The sequence below is a fragment of the Artemia franciscana genome, chromosome 10 (genome assembly GCF_032884065.1).
Source record: "Artemia franciscana chromosome 10, ASM3288406v1, whole genome shotgun sequence".
In the NCBI taxonomy this organism is placed as follows: domain Eukaryota; kingdom Metazoa; phylum Arthropoda; class Branchiopoda; order Anostraca; family Artemiidae; genus Artemia; species Artemia franciscana.
The window spans coordinates 2,014,344-2,034,154 of NC_088872.1; the positions used below are offsets into that span (position 1 = coordinate 2,014,344).

General features: G+C 34.0%; 1 long non-coding RNA gene across 1 annotated transcript in view; it reads left to right on the forward strand.

Moving 5' to 3' along the window:
* Positions 1 to 3,365, forward strand: part of LOC136031647 (uncharacterized) — a 31,666-nt gene extending 28,301 nt beyond the window's left edge. The window contains exon 3 of the long non-coding RNA XR_010618550.1: positions 1,784 to 3,365. This is a non-coding gene — a long non-coding RNA (uncharacterized LOC136031647). The remainder of the gene's footprint in view (positions 1 to 1,783) is intronic.
* Positions 3,366 to 19,811: the final 16,446 nt, after the last annotated feature.

Sequence of the window (19,811 nt, forward strand, 5' to 3'; positions counted from 1 at the left end):
AAAACTGACTATGTAAATTGGACCTTAATTAGTGCGATGAAACGAAACCAGTAATTAATTTTCTGATTTTATTTCGGAGTCAATTAATAAAAGGATGGCAAACAAAAATCATTAAAAAAACACAAAAACTAAGAAAACTGGTGGAAAATGCCAAAACAAAAACTTCAGAATGCAAAACCGTCCGCTATTGAATAATTCAACTGGGAAATGCAAGTTTAAAACTTACAAAATAGTGAGGGTGGTCCAGTTCCAAAGGGGGCCCACCACCTTAAAATCTCGGTCCGGACACTTTAGAAACTTCTTCAAGACACAGATGTTTGTTACATAATAGGAAATATTTTCTTCAAGATATAAGAGCTTCTTACTTAATAGGGTGTAGTTTATTTATGCAAATGCTTTCTTTGGTTGTTACATAATGAAGTATTGTTTACTTATGCAAATGATTTTTTTGGATGTTACGTAATACGACTTGTTAGAGTCCGCTAGTCAAACGGGGGAGTCCCCCTGTAAAAACAATTATCATGGTCCAATACTTAAATGTGAAGATGACGCAATCTTACGCGACTTGTTGTTATGTAATACGGGGTTCTTTTCTTCAAGACATAGGGGCTTGTTACATAATATCGATTGTTTTGCTTAAAGATTCAGATGATTGTTACATAAAAAAAACCAGCAAGGGCTTTAAAAAACCTTCAGGGCCCCCGCCAAGTAAGGACATTGTCCAAATTAATAATAGTCCAATATTTTCCTGCTTCACACCCAGAGAACCTTTTGTTGTTGACAAACAAAGGATTTATAAATCTTTGTTAAAAGAACAAAGAAAGGAATCTGAAAGAGACAAACGAGTCTTTGACCAGTAAATGAAAAGAGTAGAACAAAAATCTAACGAACATTTCGTCTGTATAAAACAAGACGTCTTCAGCGTTGAAGGAATAAGAAAAAAATAAAAATAAATAAAATAAAATAAAAAAAAACAGATAGAATCTAAAACCAAAACAAAATAATATAAATTAAAAATGACCAACATATAAACTATATATATATATATATATATATATATATATATATATATATATATATATATATATATATATATATATATATATATATATATATATATATATATATATATATATATATATATATATATATATATATATATATATATATATATATATATATATATATATATATATATATATATATATATACATATATATATATATAGTGAAACCCTTTTCAAACTAAAGGATTTTTAAATTGGGACTTCTGGAGTAGAAAAGTGTTTTTTTTTTTTTTTTTTTTTTTTTAAACTGCCCAATCTTCAGTAACTTTACCTTAGTACCATAAAGGTAAAGATATAGTAAAGAAAAATAACTTGTCTCTGAGGATGCTTGAATTATGTAAGCTTTTATTGGTTTTGACAAGAATTTTGAAAACAAACTAGATTTCAGCTGGGGGGGGGGGGTACACCCAGGCTCTGGAGGGCCAGTTGCCCCCCTACCCGATAGAAAATTACCCCTGCTACCCCTGCTTGCGTACATACTAAAGTCTAATGAATATCCCTACAAAGTCGTGAGGCCCCTGTGATTTGGAAATTTGACCATTAGTTTGCAAAAAGTTCTTATCAAAACAATTTAATCTTACAAGGTCTTATATGCGTGAGAACTAAAGTTGGGTAAGCATCCACTCTACCCTGAATCCACGCTCAACTTTTTCAAAGCTGCAGTTCATAGGTAAGCTTGAAATGACTTTTTAATAAAAGTTTCTTTACCTTTTTCAGTAATATCAGCAGTTTCACAGACGTGGGGACAGGCAATGGAAGTACGAGAGTGTTCTCCATTGTCAAATATATAGCTGGACACGACTCATCTCATATGTGTTTCTGTGAGTTTCTATATATTTCTATATTTTCTTCAAATAGGTTAGTAGTTTCACGGTCGTAATGACAGGCAATGGAAGCACCAGAGTATTTTCCATAATCCTAAAAAACAGAAGAGTCTTACAAAGGTATTTTTGGATTTACAAAAAAAAATATGTCTTCTAAAAAACTTTTAGAAATGGATGAAAAAGTTGCAAGTATAATATCTTTGATTTTTACTGATCATTAATTGTATTATTGTATTTTCTAGAGAAATCAATTCTTGAATTGTCAGGAAAATTTGTATGTTTGATTTTCAAAAAAGGGGGAGACACCTCTTGAAAGCTATATAATTTTAAAGAAAATCCTGCCACCCAATTCAGCATATTAGAAAATCCTTATGTACTTCTGCCATTACATTACAAAATTTGGAAATATGTATTTTTTTTATCTAGAGAGAGAACCCGGATGTGTGTTTTCATTTTTTTTTCGGAGGTGATTGTGTAGAACGAATAGTCCTAGTAAAGTTCTGTTGCCGTTTATAGGTGACAAAAAAGGTTGGAGGTTGGATATTCCCCCATAGTTTCTGGGGAAAGGGTTATCAGATACGTAATTTACTTGTTCACATACAGTGCTTACAACTGGGAAACCTACAGATTGCTTGGGGTGGTTGTATTCCAAGGGGAGAATTGCCCATGGTGAGAAATTTCCAGGTTAAATTTTAACACTGGGGGTAGTTGCAAAAATTTCTGTATGAAATTCTACTTATCTAGACTTTCTTTCTCTTCGTACACTCAAGTTTGCATGTAGAGTTGTTGCAGGAGAAATATTTAAAGCCATTGGAATTTTCATGAAAATTATTCAGTGGGTGGAATTTTTTTCTGGGATTGGTTCTTCGTGTGAAAAATTTTTTCAAGGGAGAAATTCTACATAGGGAAATTTTGCTTGTAAGCAACTTTCCATTAGAAGGGTTGAAATTTCTGGGGAGAAAATTGAACGAAGGGGCATTTCCAGTATGATTTTTAAAACCGATTATAATTTTTTTCAAATGAAAGTATGCTAAGGAGAATTTTTCAGGTAGAATTGTCCCCAAAAAATTTTCCAGGGATTTTCAGTGATGATCGAATTATCCAAGGAGAATTCTATGGTGTGGGATATTTTACGTGAGATGAACTTTCTATGGAGGAATTTCCGGTAGGGGAAGGAACTGGATCATGTAATTGCTTGAGAATCGATCAGAAATAAAAAAAAAGATTTTTTTCAACTAAAAGTAAGGATCAACATCAAAACTGTAAACAAACAGAAATTATTTCAAGCATAAGGGTGTTACTCCTTCATTTTGACTTTTGTTCCGATTCTTTAAAAACAACCCCTTAAACACAAGGGCTGCTTATTCAAAATAAAAAGCTTTTTAGAAGTATTAGCAAACTTTAGTGTGAAGAATAAGGTATTGTGGAGTGGGCAACACCCCTAATCTATGGAATAATTTGTGGTCTGTTTTAGTTTTCATGTTGCTCCTTACTTTCAATTGAAAGAGCTTGTTTGTTATGTTTTTTTGTAAGGAGAGGTGAACCAAATTTTTAAAATCAACAAAATTCTTTGAAAAAATCTAGACATTGAGAACCTGCACTTAGAATTAATAACTTTAGCTGGTATAGCACATACATAAACAAGGGGCGGATCTAGATGAATATCTTGGGGTGGCCATTGGACCAAGGGCGCCAATGAGATTAGTGTAAATTAGTTATATGTTTTTAACTACGTAAAACTTGCGAATATACAACATTCTTCGCTGTCCTATTGGCTGTGCATATAAATAGATTGTCAGGTTTACCGAGTCTTGAACATGCAACGTATAATTGTCCATGGGAAAAACAATCTGAATTCAGATCCATACCTCATTATTCTAATGATTGCCATTGAGCTTTGTTGATGGTGATTGCTAATCAAACATTCTCTGTGTCCCCGTCGTCATTTATATATCCCCCCTGTGCCCCCCGGCGTCCCCACTGTAGTTGTGTCCCTCTGTCCCTGTCGTCATTTATATTCCCCGTGTCTCGGTCGTCATTTGTGTCCTGGTGTCCCAGTCGTCGTTTCTGTCCCGGTGTCCCGTCTGTAATTTCTCTCATTATTCTAATGATTGCCCTTGAGCTTTGTTGATGGTGATTGCTAATCGAACATTCCCTGTGTCCCGGTCGTCATTTATAAATCCCCCCTGTGCTCCCTGGCGTCCCCCTTGTAGTTGTGTCCCAGTAGTCATTTATATTCCCTGTGTCCCGGTCGTTATTTGTGTCCCTGTGTCCCAGTCTGAAATTTCTCTTTGAGTGTCCCGGTCGCCATTTATATTCCCTGTGTCCCGGTCGTCAATTGTGCATTGAAAAAACAATCCGTATTCAGATCTATACCTCTTTATTTTTATGATTGCCCTTGAGCTTTGTTAATGATGATTGCTAATCGAACATTCCCTGTGTCCCCGTCGTCATTTATATATCCCTCCTGTGTCCCCCTGCGTCCCCGTTGTAGTTGTGTCCTTGTGCCCCGGTCGTCATTTATATTCCCTGTGTCCCGGTCGTCATTTGTTTCCCGGTGTCCCAGTCCTGGAACTTCTCAAACCAATGACATAACCGGACCGGATCTGCTCTCTTTGGTTGAGTTGGGGGGGGGGGGGGTAATTTTGAAAATAGAGGTATTTGGAACTTACGAAAGGGTGACCAGATATTAATGAAATTTATATTTAGAAGGATCTTGTGCTTTAAAGCTCTAATTTTAAATTCCGACCAGATTCTGTGACATTGGGAGGAGTTGGAGGGGGAAACCGGAATTATTGGAAAACGTGAAAATTGGGGCATTTTTACCTTACGAATAGGTTTATCAGATCTTAATGAAAATTTATATTTAGAAGGAATTCATGTCTCAGAGCTCTTATTTCAAATCCCGACCAGATCTTTTGACATTGGGGGGAGTTGGAGGGGGAAATCTTGGAAAATACTTGGAGTGGAGGAACTGGGATGAAGCTTGGTGGATAGAATAAGCAAATGTCCTTGACACATGATTGACGTAACCGTACTGGACTCGCTCTGTTTGGGGGAGTTGGGGGGAGGGGTTCAGTGATTTGGCGAGTTTGGTGCTTTTGGACGTGCTAGGACGATGAAAATTGGTAGGCGTGTCAGGGAGCTGCACAAATTGACTTTATAAAGTCGTGTTCCCAGATTCGACCATCTGGGGGGCTAAAGGGAGAGGAAAAATTAGAAAAAATTAGGTATTTATAATTTACGAGTGGGTTATCGGATCTTAATGAATTCTGATATTTAGAAGGGCATCGTGACTCAGAGCTCTTATTTTAAATCCTGATCGGCATTAAGCCTCTGATTTTCCTTTTAAATCAATCTATTGATTCTTAGGATTTTTTTTAGAGCTCATACCATATGAGCTCTTGCCTCTTAGCTCTTCTTACCTCGTCACAAGTGCCATATGAGCTCTTAGCTCTTGTTTATTTGGTATTCGGTTTTCACATTGTGGCGCAAGTTCACAAAGACATCGGTAAAATGTATTTCATCAATACTGAGGGAATGGAGGACAGTTTTATAGGATTTTTTTCAATGAAAATACCAGAAAAACGCTTTCTTCAATGAAGGTATAGAAACAGCTTTTAGTTTGAAATCTAGAAGGGAGCAAAAGATCTAGCGAGAGGTAAATGACACCCATGTCCCCTCAAAAATGGCGCCACTGCTGGTATTATGAGCCAAGTATTCACAAAGGTCGTTACTGGAAGGAAACAGAGGGGTTAACTACCCAGAAAAGATAAAAATTAGGGGCTCCAAATTTCGAATATTATTCAAATGATTTTTATTTTTAGAGATTTTATTTTTTATTAAAATTAAGACGAGGGGACAATTTGCAAAGTTATGTAAAAAAATGAAAGTTTGTTTAAATTTGGCCTGAAAATTCTTGGGATACAGGGGGGAGGGGCTCTAATCAAGATTTTGCTCTGGTTGCGAGAGAGGTCAGAACCGCCATTGATTATAAGGAGGGAGGGGTTTGTACACAATAGTGACAATAGTAACAGCAATTATTATATTTAGACACACAATTGAATTAAGAATGGAACAATAGTGATCTTACTGCGTTATGCAAGAATTCTACCTATTTTAAAATCAAATGATTATTGTAACCACTTGAATCTTTAAATTAAGTTTGGAAATTTAAATGAATTTCAATGTACCTGCTTCAACTTAGATTAGGCTGAAAAGTTAGTGCAAATTGTAAATACCGACTCTAAATTATATTTTATATGTTCTAAATTATATGTTCTTTAAATTATATTTAAAGAAAAAACTAAATCAAAACCGTAGGCCTCTGAAAGGCACATCATTTGGAAAAACTGGGGTTCATTATGTACGCTTTATGGACGATATCCACTACTGTTATATATATATATATATATATATATATATATATATATATATATATATATATATATATATATATATATATATATATATATATATATATATATATATATATATATATATATATATATATATATATATATATATATATATATATATATATATATATATATATATATATGGAATTACTGCCAGACATTTTGATTATGCAAGTGCTCTTCTTTTTAATCATTTATCTCTACTTTTTCAAATGTCTATTGAAAACGGAGTTGTTCCTTATCAATTTACAATTGGTCAAATAACCCCTATCCCGAAAAAAGGCAAAAAGGATTTTTCTTCGTGTGATTCGTTCCGACCTATAACAGTTTCTTGTACTATTTTTAAATTGTTTGAGTCAGTTATTTTGGATGAAATTGTTTCTAAATGTTATGTCCCACCCCACCAGTTTGGTTACCAAAAAGGTATTAGCCGGGAGCATGCCCTTTTTGCTTTAATGAATGTTCTTACTGATGCAGAAAGAAGTAGATCCCATATTATCCTTTGTGCTTTAGATGTTGCTCGTGCTTTCGACTCTTGCATTTTTTCCCAAGTTTTATTTGAAGCGTATAAAAGAGGGGTAAATTTTTGTATAGTCAAGTGCCTTCTGTATATGTACCATCATTTTAAGGCAAAGTTAAAGGGGGGATCTTCCCTTTTTGATATTTTGAAAGGAGTCCGTCAAGGTGGCCTTACCTCACCTTCTTTATTTAATAACTCTGTTTTAAATGCCCAAAATTCTGTTAATTTTAGTTGTATTTACCGTGGATTTAACTTGTCTTTAATAACTTTTGCAGATGACGTTTTGAATCTAAGCCGTACTTTTAGTGGATGTGAAAACGTGTTTAATCAGCTTTATAATGAGTATAAAAATATTGGGCTTTCTTTCAATGTTGATAAAACTGCTGTTGTAGCTTTCAATTTTAAAGAGACAAATGGCCCTATTTTTTTATCTTTAGCAAATGTTCATGCCCCCCTTTCTCAAAAATTAGTTTACCTTGGAATGCCTATTGGAAAAAATATGAAAGAAACTGTGAATTTATCCCTTGAACTTTTGAAGAAAAAACTGAGAATTGCTTATGCTTCAATTGCATCTAATATTAAACATATTGATAAATTAAATCTTGCGAAAATTTATAATAGCCTAGTTGTACCTCATCTCCTTTCTCTTTGTCCGGCTTGGCAGTTTTTTAGTGAGCCTCAGAAACTATCTGTTCGTAGAGTATATTTTCGTTATGCTAAATTCCTTCTCAGTTACCCTCCTTGGACTAGAAATAGTTACTTAGTGAACAAATTCCGCCTAGTTTCTCCTACATCTATTATTGATAAAAGGCTTCATGATTTTCGTTCTTCTATGTCGATAGTGTCTCACCCATGGTCAGCATTACTTATTTAATTGTTTGATTGTGTTGATTTGTATTTATTTGTACCTTTTTTTTTCTCTTATTACTACATCTTAAAGGCGTTCCACCCTCTTTTTGTAGATGAGTTATAAATAAATTGATTGAGTGATTGATATATATATATATATATATATATATATATATATATATATATATATATATATATATATATATATATATATATATATATATATATATTAAATTTGGATTAATACAATTAATAACAATCAAGCTGAGGATTAACAACAACAGCTGCCCTACTCGCTTGCACTAATTAAAAGTAATTTTTGACTAGCATTAAGGAGTAAGGGAATCTGGTGAAAGCTTTTATATCTCATAGGTGGTGTTGAAAAGAGTTTTTTTTTTAATCTAATATATGTGCATACATCCTGAGTGGATTTAGTGAATCCTCACTTAAATCGAAACTGCAGTACCAGGCTGGTGTACTTTTGGATCTAAACTCGGTTTGGCAGCCTAAAAAACATATATCAATTGATGAACATATATCAATTGATAAATTTATCAACATAGGATTGCCTATATAGAGCCATATATAGAGCCATAGAGCCTATAAGATTGGCTATTTTGTACCCTATAGGATTTCTTCTGACATACAGGTGAGTCGAAATTCTAATTGCCCTTTTAACTACCTTCTGGGATTATACAGGGGGAATATGAAGCGGGATATCATCCAGGAGAAATTTTCCAGGGGAAATTTTTAGTAGAAGAATTTTCCAGGGGAATTTGATTCCCCAGGTGTGGGCTTGAGTTACCTTTGGAAAATAGGTACATAAAATAGTAAATTAGGCTGGGTAAAGCAAGCTAAATTTACCCAAAAAAACTAAATTCGTAAAAAACAAAATTTACCCAAAACGGTAAGAACTGGTCAGTGGAGGGTTTTAGGGATGGACAAAGGGGGCACTTTTCCTAGGAAAATAAAAATAGGGGCACAAATTTTCCAACAAAGAATCTAACAATTATATTTATTTTTTATATTTTGAAATTTTATTGATAGAGTTGAGAGAGCAGCTGAAAAAATAAATTAAAAATGAATAAACCATATCAATTTAAATAATTTATTTAACATAATCAACAATAGTTAGATAAAATAAATAACAAATAAAAAAATAAATCATTAATTCATCTGTGGTAGGCAGGGGAGTGGGCACTGATCAAGATTTTTTCCCCGACTTAAAAGAAGCTAGAACCGCAAGTGGTTCTGGTCTGACCTTATATTTTGTGGCAAAAACGAGAGTGAATAAGGGAGGGTTTTCCTCATTTAAAAACTACCGCTTTTAGATTTTTTCTTGAAAATATTTTTTTTTATTTTTGCTGAAAAAAATGAAAAAACAAAACTATCTGGTTTTGTTTTTTCGAAAAAAAAACACAAAACTATACCATGATCATACTAAACACTATGCATAAAAAAAGAAGGTAAAGAATACGGCATTAGACTTTAAAGTCCGTACCGGCGGTGCTGATCTCTGTTTCTTGGCCCTTCAGCCGGGAAGTGCAATTGGGGGTTGGGGGCCAACCATCCTGTGCTTTTGCACACCCTTTCTATTTACCTTCCCCAGATTTCTCGAGGTACCAATGCAGAGCTGGGTTGACTCTGGCTGAGCTTACAGAGCCACACCACTGACCCCCGTCCCAAACTAAATAATTGGGTACACTAGGATTCGAACCCTAGCCCTTTCAAGCACTATGCATAGCTTACTAAATATGCACTACTTATGCAGTACTATGCATACTTCAGCCACTAGGCTGTTATCGGGCACATTTTCCAATATGGCAATTAAAAAAATCCATGTATGTGCATCCAGGCTTATTGAAAGTAATAAAAAGTTCTAATTCAAGCGTTCACTCTCCGATTTCTCACACTCGAATAAATCAAAATCAAATTAAATTTGTATCGGTAAATACATTTTAAATGTTTTCGCTTTTTTAACTTTAATAAAATGACAATTATTGAGACTTTTAGGAATATGTATATATAATATATATATATATATATATATATATATATATATATATATATATATATATATATATATATATATATATATATATATATATATATATATATATATATATATATATATATATATATATATATATATATATACATATACATATATATATATATATATATATATATATATATATATATATATATATATATATATATATATATATATATATATACATATATATATATATATAAACTGACAATCTACGGTCATTTGTTTTGTTTTGTTTTTTAGTAAAGTACAAATTATTCTCTGGTCTCGAAAAGGCATGAGGGTTGTCAGCCCTGCTCATATTGATTTTTGCTTGTTTTGAGGTTGACTCGGTTATCTATTGTAATTTGTATTCTTTTTTTTTCATTTATCTGTAGATGGTAGATATACCATCAAATACATTATCAGTAATCGTTGCAAACCGACTTTTTATTTTTGTTATATTATTCACAAGTGGGTATAAATAATTTGCTATCATGCAAAGTATTTGGACAGTGTGAAGTAAAAAAAAATTATAAACTTCATTAAATCAGAATAATTGTAGCAAACACATTATGCATGAAAACCCACTTTACTTTACCCCTAAGCCCTAATGTGCAAACATGAAGCCCAAATTTGTTGCTAAAGTATATATATATATATATATATATATATATATATATATATATATATATATATATATATATATATATATATATATATATATATATATATATATATATATATATATATATATTTCATACTTAAGTATATTTAATTAGAATTAATCTAAGCTCACTTCTTGAGAAGCAAGATGTATGTTATGCTTGTACCATATAATTTCCTATCCCTAATTAACTCGCTCCATCAAAGAACTAATTAAATCCACCAGTAAAGTTATCCAAGTGAGCATTTGGGAGGCTTATATACCAGGCTAATTAGAAAGATTGCTATATTATAAAAACTATGTCGACGGAAAATTATTTCCCTAGAGAAGAGAAGTTTTCTGCTGGAGCTTAAGGTGGCGAGGGTCATTCCTCTTCACCAAGGCGGTCATAAAGAAGATATAGAAAACTGGGGAACCAAATCATTTCTACCTATCTTTTCAAAAATACTGAAGAAAGTGGTATATAAACGACTCAATTTTTTTTTCAGAGGAATAGGCTTTTAAGCCAGACAAAGTTTGAGTTTTGTAATAGTTATTTCATGATGCAGGCCTTACAGAACATGGCTCAAAGTGTTGACTGTGCATTAGACTCGGGTGACATACCTTTATCTATTTTAATTGATATTAGAAAAGCGTTAGAATGTACTAAAAGGATAAAAAAAATAATATGGGTCCAGGTGCTGATACTGTGATAAATGAGTCTCTTAAATATGGTGGCTCTGAGGTAAGAGATAAGTTACTGAAGATCATGATATGATTTTTGAAAAAGGAGAAGTACCTAACAATTTGAGGATAACCTTAATTAAACCACTGTATATGAAAGGTGATAAGAGTGAGTGTCGTAATTGACAAGGCATTAGTCTGGTCTTTATAGGTTGCAAATTACTTAGTAATATGATACTTTTTTGACTGAAAGATGCTGTAGACAAAGTTTTAAAAGAAGAACAGAGCGGTTTTAGAGAAGGTAGAGGATATATCGACAAAATGTTCACTCTTAGGTTAATAATAGAGAAGTGCCTTAGTTGCCCGATACCTTTGGTCATTAGTTTTAGAGATTATGAGCAAGCGTTCAATTCTGTTAATAGAAGAGCCTTAGCAAAGGTCTTATTAAATAAAAAAAAGAAGTTTTTTTTAACGGGAAGTAAGGAGCGACATTAAAACTTCGAAAGAACAGAAATTACTTCGTATATGAAAGGGCTGCTTCCTTATCAACATCCAGCTCTTTACGCTAAAGTTTGACTCTTTCTCTTAATTCTACTTTTTACAACAGAAAAAAAACTTTAGCGTAAAGAGCGGGGCGTAGATGAGGAAGTAGCTCTTTCATAAACGAAGTAATTTCTGTTCGTTTTAAGTTTTAATGTCGCTCCTTACTTCCCGTTAAAAAAAAAAACTTTTTTTTATATTTAATTTCTGAACGTTTTTGAATCAATGCATGTTTTGATTTTGGCTCTCCGCAGATGAATAATTAAAACGAAATTTGCATATTTATTTTTTTGGCTAATTGGCTTTCTCGTAGTTTTGATCGAGTGATTTTGAGAAAAAAAGGAGCGGGGGACGAGGCCAAGTTGCTCTGCGATTTTTTTGGTTACTTAAAAAGGCAACTAGAACTTTAAATTTTTTACAAATGTTTATTAGTAAAAGATATACGTAACTTACAAATTAGCTTACGTAACGAACTTCTGTATTCTCATGGTTTTATTACGCATACGAAGGGATTCACCCCCTCGTCAGTACCTCGCTCTTTACACTAAAGCTTAAATCTTGTCCCAATTTCTTAAGAATGACACCTTAATCACAAAAGCCGTAGAATAAAAAGTTGAAATTACTAAAAATGCTTTATCGTAAAGAGTGAGGTATTAGGAGGAGGTGAGCCTCTCATATGCATAATTTTTTCTGTTCGTTTTAAGTTTTAATGCTTCTCCTTACTTTCAGTTGAAAAAACTTTTTCATATTTATTTTTTCTTTGATTTTTTTTTAATAATGCTAGAAAATCCTGCTTTCCCTTCTTGAAACTTTTCTTCCCCCATGACAAATTCCTCCAAGTAAATTTCCCCCAACATATCCCCCTCTTCTCACCCCCCCCCCCCCTCAACCTAAAAAAAAACCTGAAAACGTCTGTACTTTTCCAAATAACCATTACTATATGTAAGCACTGGTCAAAGTTTGTAACTTCTGGCCCCTCCCATGGGGACTGTGGGGGAGTAAGTCGTCCCCAAAGTCATAGTTATAAGGTTTTTTTACTACGTTGAATAAAATGGCAATCTCAGAATTTTGATCCGGTGACATTGGGAAAATAATTAGCGTGGGAGGGGGCCTAGGTGCCCTCCAATTTTTTGGTAACTTAAAAAGGGCACTAGAACTTTCGTTTCGGTTAGAATGAGCCCTCTTTCAAGATTCTCGGACCACTGGGTCGATACGATCACCCCTGGGGGAAAAAAAATAAAACAAAAAACAAACAAATAACACGCATCCGTGATCTGCCTTCTGGCAAAAAATACAAAATTCCACGTTTTGGTAGATAGAAGCTTGAAACTTCTACAATAGGGTTCTCTGATATGCTGAATCTGATGGTGTGATTTTCGTTAAGATTCTATGACTCTTAGGGGTTGTTTCCCCCTATTTCCTAAAATAAGGCAAATTTTCTCAGGCTCGTAACTTTTAATGGGTAAGATTAAACTTGATGAATCTTATATATTTAAAATCAGTATTAAAATGCAATTCTTTTGAGGTAGCTATTGGTATAAAAATTCCATTTTTAGAGTTTTGCTTACTATTGAGCCGGGCCGCTCCTTACTGCAGTTCGTTACCACGAACTGTCCTAGACTTAGATTATGCTGATGATTTAAGCATCCTAGATGAAATTTTGTGAAAAATGAATGAACTTTTAGAGGTTTCACGAGTTCAGGGTGAAAGAATAGGTTCTGAAATCAAAGTTAAGAAGACTAAGTCACTAAGGCTAGGAATAAGTGAAGATAAAAAGATGACGTTGGGTAACAAAAAGATTGATCAGGTGGGCTGCTTCACTTACTTCGGTAGCATTATCAATATTGTAGGTGGGAGCAATGAAAATGTTATAAGTAGAATAGCTAAGACTCAGGGTGTTTGTTTTTTTCAGAGTCAAAAAAGGTTGGAAGAATAGGAAGATATGTCTGAAAACCAAGATTATAATATTTGAAGGTACAGTGATCAAATATTGCTCCGAAGCATGGGTGCTCCGAAAAGCGGATAAAGATTTACTATATGTTTTCCAGAAAATTTGCTTACGGAATGTTCTGGGTACCAGGCTGACTGACTGTAATTCAAACAGTAGAGTGTTAAAAAAATTTGGTTCAATCCGGCTTTCTAGGACTGCAATGGAAGAAAGGCTTAGATGGCTAGGGCACGTTCTGGGGATGAAGGATGACAGATTGCCGAAGATTGTCCTTTTCGGCCAAACTCTTAGAGCTAAAGGGAAAGAGGGTCGTCCTCGTCTGGGGTGGAAGGATGTCATAAGGAAATATTTAAAAGATCTGAGAACTTCCTGGCAGGATGTAAAGAGATAGGCTTTGAATAGACTGGGATGGAGGAGAAGCGTGCGTAGCAGTGTTGCCCTCAGGTGGCTTGGTACTGCGGTGAGTTGTTAGTAGTAGTAGTGGTAGTAGTTGCTTACTGCTCTGTCCTTTATTTTATCTTTATTTTAGCAAAATCTAATATATTTCCTCAAAGACTGGAGGTGTTTGCAAGTTTTAAATTCATAACTTGTCTCTGCGTGAATTTTAAGAAAACACTTTTACTGACATGCTGTAGAGACAATACATGCTATAGAAACAAAGTAAATGACGAATTTCTTAGTGGGTTCTAATATTTTCAAGTGAATAACATTGGTCAGGTTGCGAAGACATAGCTGATTGTCCAAACGCTTATAGACCGCTCATATCTATCGATATGAGCGGTAAAGTAACACTATTTGGAAGGCCTTTTGTAGAAGTAAATTCACTTTGGTACCATGACTTCTATATTCACTTTCATTTTTCGTGGAAACATTAGAGCGACACTATTTAAACAAAAATTGTACGTGGATTAGGAATTCTCGGGTGACTGAAGCATATTCTGACGGGACTTAGTCTTTGCACGATATATTTTGCAATCAACTACCTGTTGTATAGTATGGAGCAGTAGCTTTTATATTAGTTACAAGTGTGTTCATGAACTGCAGAATAAAGTAGCAAGAATAACAGGGAAGTTTGTAAGAAATTTGAAAGACACCAGAGTGCTCTTTAGGTCCTTAGGTCTCAATGTTGGACAGATAAGGGCCTATCAACCGGCAATATTTGTTCATAGTTGTCTGTGCAATTGAGTCCCGCAAACTTTTTAAGAGTTTTACCGTTTTAGAATTTTTGTTCATGATCATGATACAATAAGATGGGATAACTTGTTTAAGGAAACTAAAAAATATTGTGAGATCTGGTTTCAGTTTATAGTATCTTGGCCCTTCTGTATGGAATTCACTTCCTGTAAGTGTTAGGGCCGCTAAGCACCACCCAAAGTTTAAAAATAGACTAAATGAGTATTCCTTGAGGAATTAGTTAGTTTTTTCTATTCTTTTGGGGGGGGGAGATTAGATTGTAGGGCTATGGGGAAGCTAAAGGTGAAGGCATCTAAAGTAGCTGGAGTTGTATTTTAATAGTTTTGGCGTGTGTGGGAGAAGGTGATTGTTTTCTCTTTTCTTGTTTTATAAACTTATTTATTAGATTAGGATGTTTCAAGGAATAATTATGTAGACAATCGCTAAGTGTTAATGAATGTTTTTCCAAGCGTAGTGATTTATATATGTAATGGTTTATATTTTTCTATTATTATGTTAAATAAAAAAAGTCAAAGCCAGAAAAGGCTTTTTTATCACTATTTTCAAGACCAATTTACGGAGAAATAATTTTTTTGTTAGTCAGGAGGTATATATTTTACCTGCTTTTGTGCAAAAGTGAAAAATATCAAATTAGACTGACTTGAACGCATAAAAACACTAGAAGATGACTTATTATTTAGTGTGAAAGGTCACATATGGTGCGTGAGGCAACGCGATATACTATACATATTTAGCCTTGTGAAATCACTGTCAGAAATTCTGGGAAACAAGAATAAAACATGTTTGTGATTAATAGTTCCTTTATTAAATTTGTACAAGCTCTTTATTTGGGGTTTATCGATCTTCAAAACCTTGTAGACATCCAGGAACACAACATTTTCCATCGAGTAGTGAAACTGCAACGTGCGGTGGGCTCCCTCGCATGCAACGCCATTTTTTTGGCATCCCTGGCACTCTTCTACCACACACAGCAGGTGCAACATGTTTTACACAATATTTAAAACTGTGCCATCCCTTCCTACATATTGATAGTAATTAAAAAAAAATAAATACAAAATAAGTTTTGCAAAGAACTTGAAAGAGAAAGATTGAAAGATAAACTGAAACTATTAAATATGAGAAAAAATAACGTCAAATAATCACTAAAGCTAAAAACTACCATAAATAGCCATCAAATGATCCAATGAAACCCCAGACAAAAAATCATTATAAATAATCAAAAAACTGTCTTCTCAAGACCGAAACACAAGACACACTTAAAATAAATGTGGCTTGACCGTTTAATTCTATTAAAATATAGAGTCTAATAAAATATCAAAGTAGAACCGCTAGATTCATTTTTTTTATCATCTCTCCATTACAATGGTTATTTTTCGTACAATTCACCCAGCCCCCCTCTCTGATTCTGATGGTTCAGATACACCCTTGGATATTTGCCAAGAAAAGGGATGATAGCCTTTTTGAAAAATACCTTAAAAAAGCATTTTTAGATTAGAATATTTTATTTGACACAAATATATAAATGAGATTACAGAAACAACTTACATGTCTAGTGCCATACTTTAGCCACTAGGCTGTTTTTACATATGAACCCTCCCTCTAAAAATCTATGTAAGACCATGCAGGCCTATAAAAAGTAATCTCACCTATACTCAATCTCCCAAAAAATTAATGGAAACGTTCACTCTCCGATTTCACACAGTTGACTAAATCAAAACCAGCTTAGCAAAGCAAAATTCGCATTACTCTGGTTTATAACGGTATATATCTGCAAAGCTAAACAAATCTATTTTTTCTACATAGTCAAAACAAATTCAAATGGGTTTTGGTAGGAGAGTTTCATCTAGATATTTATGACATACCAATATTTTAGATATATCATCACAGTCATATCAGAGAGCAGCACATCAGACCATGATCAGATAACAAACATATAGAAACACTGTTTCATTCCCCATTTAATTCTCTTCTGAGACATAATAATTGCTACCTTGACAATTCTGTACCCATAATGCCCCGCCTCTTAATGCCTAAATAAATTCCTAGGTTGTGTAAAGAAGTGTCTTAATTTTGTAATTTGACTTTTTTATTTGGTATTCGGTTTTTACATGGTGGCGCAAGTTAACAAAAAAATCGGTAAAATGTATTTCATTGAATATGACGGGATGGGGGACAATTTCTTATGATTTCTTTCAATAAAAAACTACTGAAAGGATATTTTCAATGAATGTACAGAACAAACTTTTAATTTGAAGTCTAAAAGGGAGCGAAACATTTAGGGCAGAGGCAAGTACCACCCATGTACCTTAAAAATTGACACCACTGCTAGCTTTGTGAGTCACAGATGTCGTTTGGAGGGGGGGGGGGGTAGAGGAGTTACCTGCCCTGAGACGATAAATATTAGGGGCTCAAAATTCAATATAATAATCAAATGATTATTGTCATTTTGTAATTTTAGAAATATTATTTTCAGTAAAACTAAGTAGAGGGGGCAGTTTGCAAAATTTTGTGAATAAATAAAAGTTTGTTTTAATTTTCCTGGAAATTGTTTGGAGACTGGGGGGGGGATGCTTTAATCAATGTTTTGATCGGGGCATAAGAGAGGACGGAACCTCCACTGAGTATTCATGAAAAATAAGTAGAAGAAATAACGTTAGGCAATATTAGGAGGAAGGGGCTTGTTAGCAATAGTCACAGTAGTGACTGCAATTATTATATTTTGAAACTTAATGAAATGAAGAATGGAAGGCTAGTAGTCTCACTGTGTTACGCTGTTACGCAAACTCAAATGATTATTGCCACCACTTAAAACTTTAAATTAACTTTGAAATTTTAAATCAATTTAAATTTACCTGCTTCAACTTTGATTACACTGAAAAGTTAGTGCAAATATAAAATGCCGATTCTATATTAGCTCTTAAAAAATCAACATATATTACGTGAAATTTCTTAAGTGACGAAGACATTTACCGCTATTACACATGGATGCGCCCAGGGGTTGAATTTAGGGGTATGTGTCCCTCTCCTCCATATGGTTAAAATGTGTGCTAATTACAGAGGCATGAACAAAAAAAACGGGGAGTCTGAGTTCTGCTGATATCCCCGATATTAATGCTATATCCACCCCTGCTAGTAAACACCTATGCAAACTCTATTCCATAAGACCTAAAAAATAAACTATTATTATAAGTAACGAGCAATAATTTGTAAACTGATAATTACAATGAGAATAACTTCATTGCTGTGCTTAGAGTTTTAGGGTCTATGCGTTTATCCTTCCCCATGGTTGAAAAAAGTCTTCTTTTGTGTAAAATACTCCCTGGGGAAAATTTCCCAGCTTTAAAATTCTCCAACGGAGATTTCCTCCAAGATAACGCATTTTTTCCCCAAAAAAGATTTCTGAGCTATTTTTTTCAAGATTTTTGAGTAAGAGCACCTTTATAATCCGACGACAGCAAAAATTTTTGTCCACTCTAGCAACTGAACATATGACCAGAGATTTACCCAATATAATAGTGCCTTAGACACCTGAACTGATAAATCATTCTTAATATAATGTTCTTGGAAATAAACTTTACGCAATGGTTTGTCCCCGTGTGTTCACTGGCATCTGGCAATGTTATTAATTATTGATGTAATACGCACAGCTGGTTGTTACATTGTTATTAGGTTTCTGATGTTAGCTAGAAAAGAATAGATTAAGTTAGGTATTAAATCCAGTTAGGTGTTGTGTAGCATCGGCTTCCGATCTTTTATAGCATAAATGATTTCACTAGCAAGGTATTGATCCTATATTTAAAACTGAATGACAATGATTCACCTTATCGTTTCTTTGGAAGATATTTCAAAAAATTCCCTTTTATTGTTAGAAAGGGCATAGAATTTAAAACATTTTCTTGCATAACCATTTTCCTTATTCCCTTCGACCAGTCGCTTTATATATTTCCCCCTGTAAAATTAAAACCTTCTAAAACATACAGAAATTATCTTTCAAAAAAGAGAGGAGACAAAAACCCAGATACACAAAAATACAGAGTTTCACACTTGAACACAAAATGCCAGACACGAAAACACACGGAGTCAGACACACTGGCAGAGAGAGAGAAAAAAAAATACACAGTGTCAGCTACAGAGGTACACAGAAATAGAGAGAAAGAGAGGAGAAAACACACAAACAAACATAGAGTCAGACAAAAGATCACATAACGACAGACACAGAGACGAAAACACACTAGCACACAGAGTCAGATATAGAGTCAGAAAGAGCTACAAAACAAGTACACAAACACATATAATCAGACAGAGAGACAAAACACAGACACAAACACAAAGAGACACATAGGCGTAGATAAGGAAATAAGACTTGAATCGATTTGATCAATAAAAGTACCAACAACAGAGACAATGAAATGAATAACTGAATCAACTTTATTGGTAACAGAACCACCTACCATATTACGTGTACCTAGAGCCAACCTATTACTAAGTCCGAGTAAACGCAGCCAACTTGCCGTACCCCGATGTCTTAAACTTTACTGCACGTACCCAAGTTAAAGCAGGTTGGCTACATGTACTCGTACTTTGATAAGTGGTACTGTTACTGTAAAGTTGATTCAAGTAGTTATTTCATTGTCTCTTTTGATGATACTTTTATTGGTCGAATCAATTTAAGTCTTACTTCATTGTCAGTGCCCGTGTGTCTAACCATATGTTTGTCTGTCTCTGTGTCTCTATTTGGCTGTTTGTTGATCTCACTCTATAAGTTTGTGTGCCTGCGTTTTTTATCTCTTTCTCTTTGTGCTTCTGTTTCTGGCTCTGTGTTTGCGTATCTCTGTGTCATAATCTGTGTGTTTGTATGTGTGTTTTTTTCTATGTCTGTCTATGAATACCCCTAAGTCCGGCCCTCCGCATTTGTTTTGTCTCTCTCTATGTGTCTGTGTGTCTGACTCTGTGTGTTTGTTTTTTGTCTCTGTGTCTATGATTTTGTGTTCGTGTGTCTGACTCTGTGTGTTCCTATATGTGTGTGTATGTTTTGTCTCTCTCTCTCTTTTTCTGTTCGTCTGACTCTGTATGTTTGTGGGTGTTTCTCT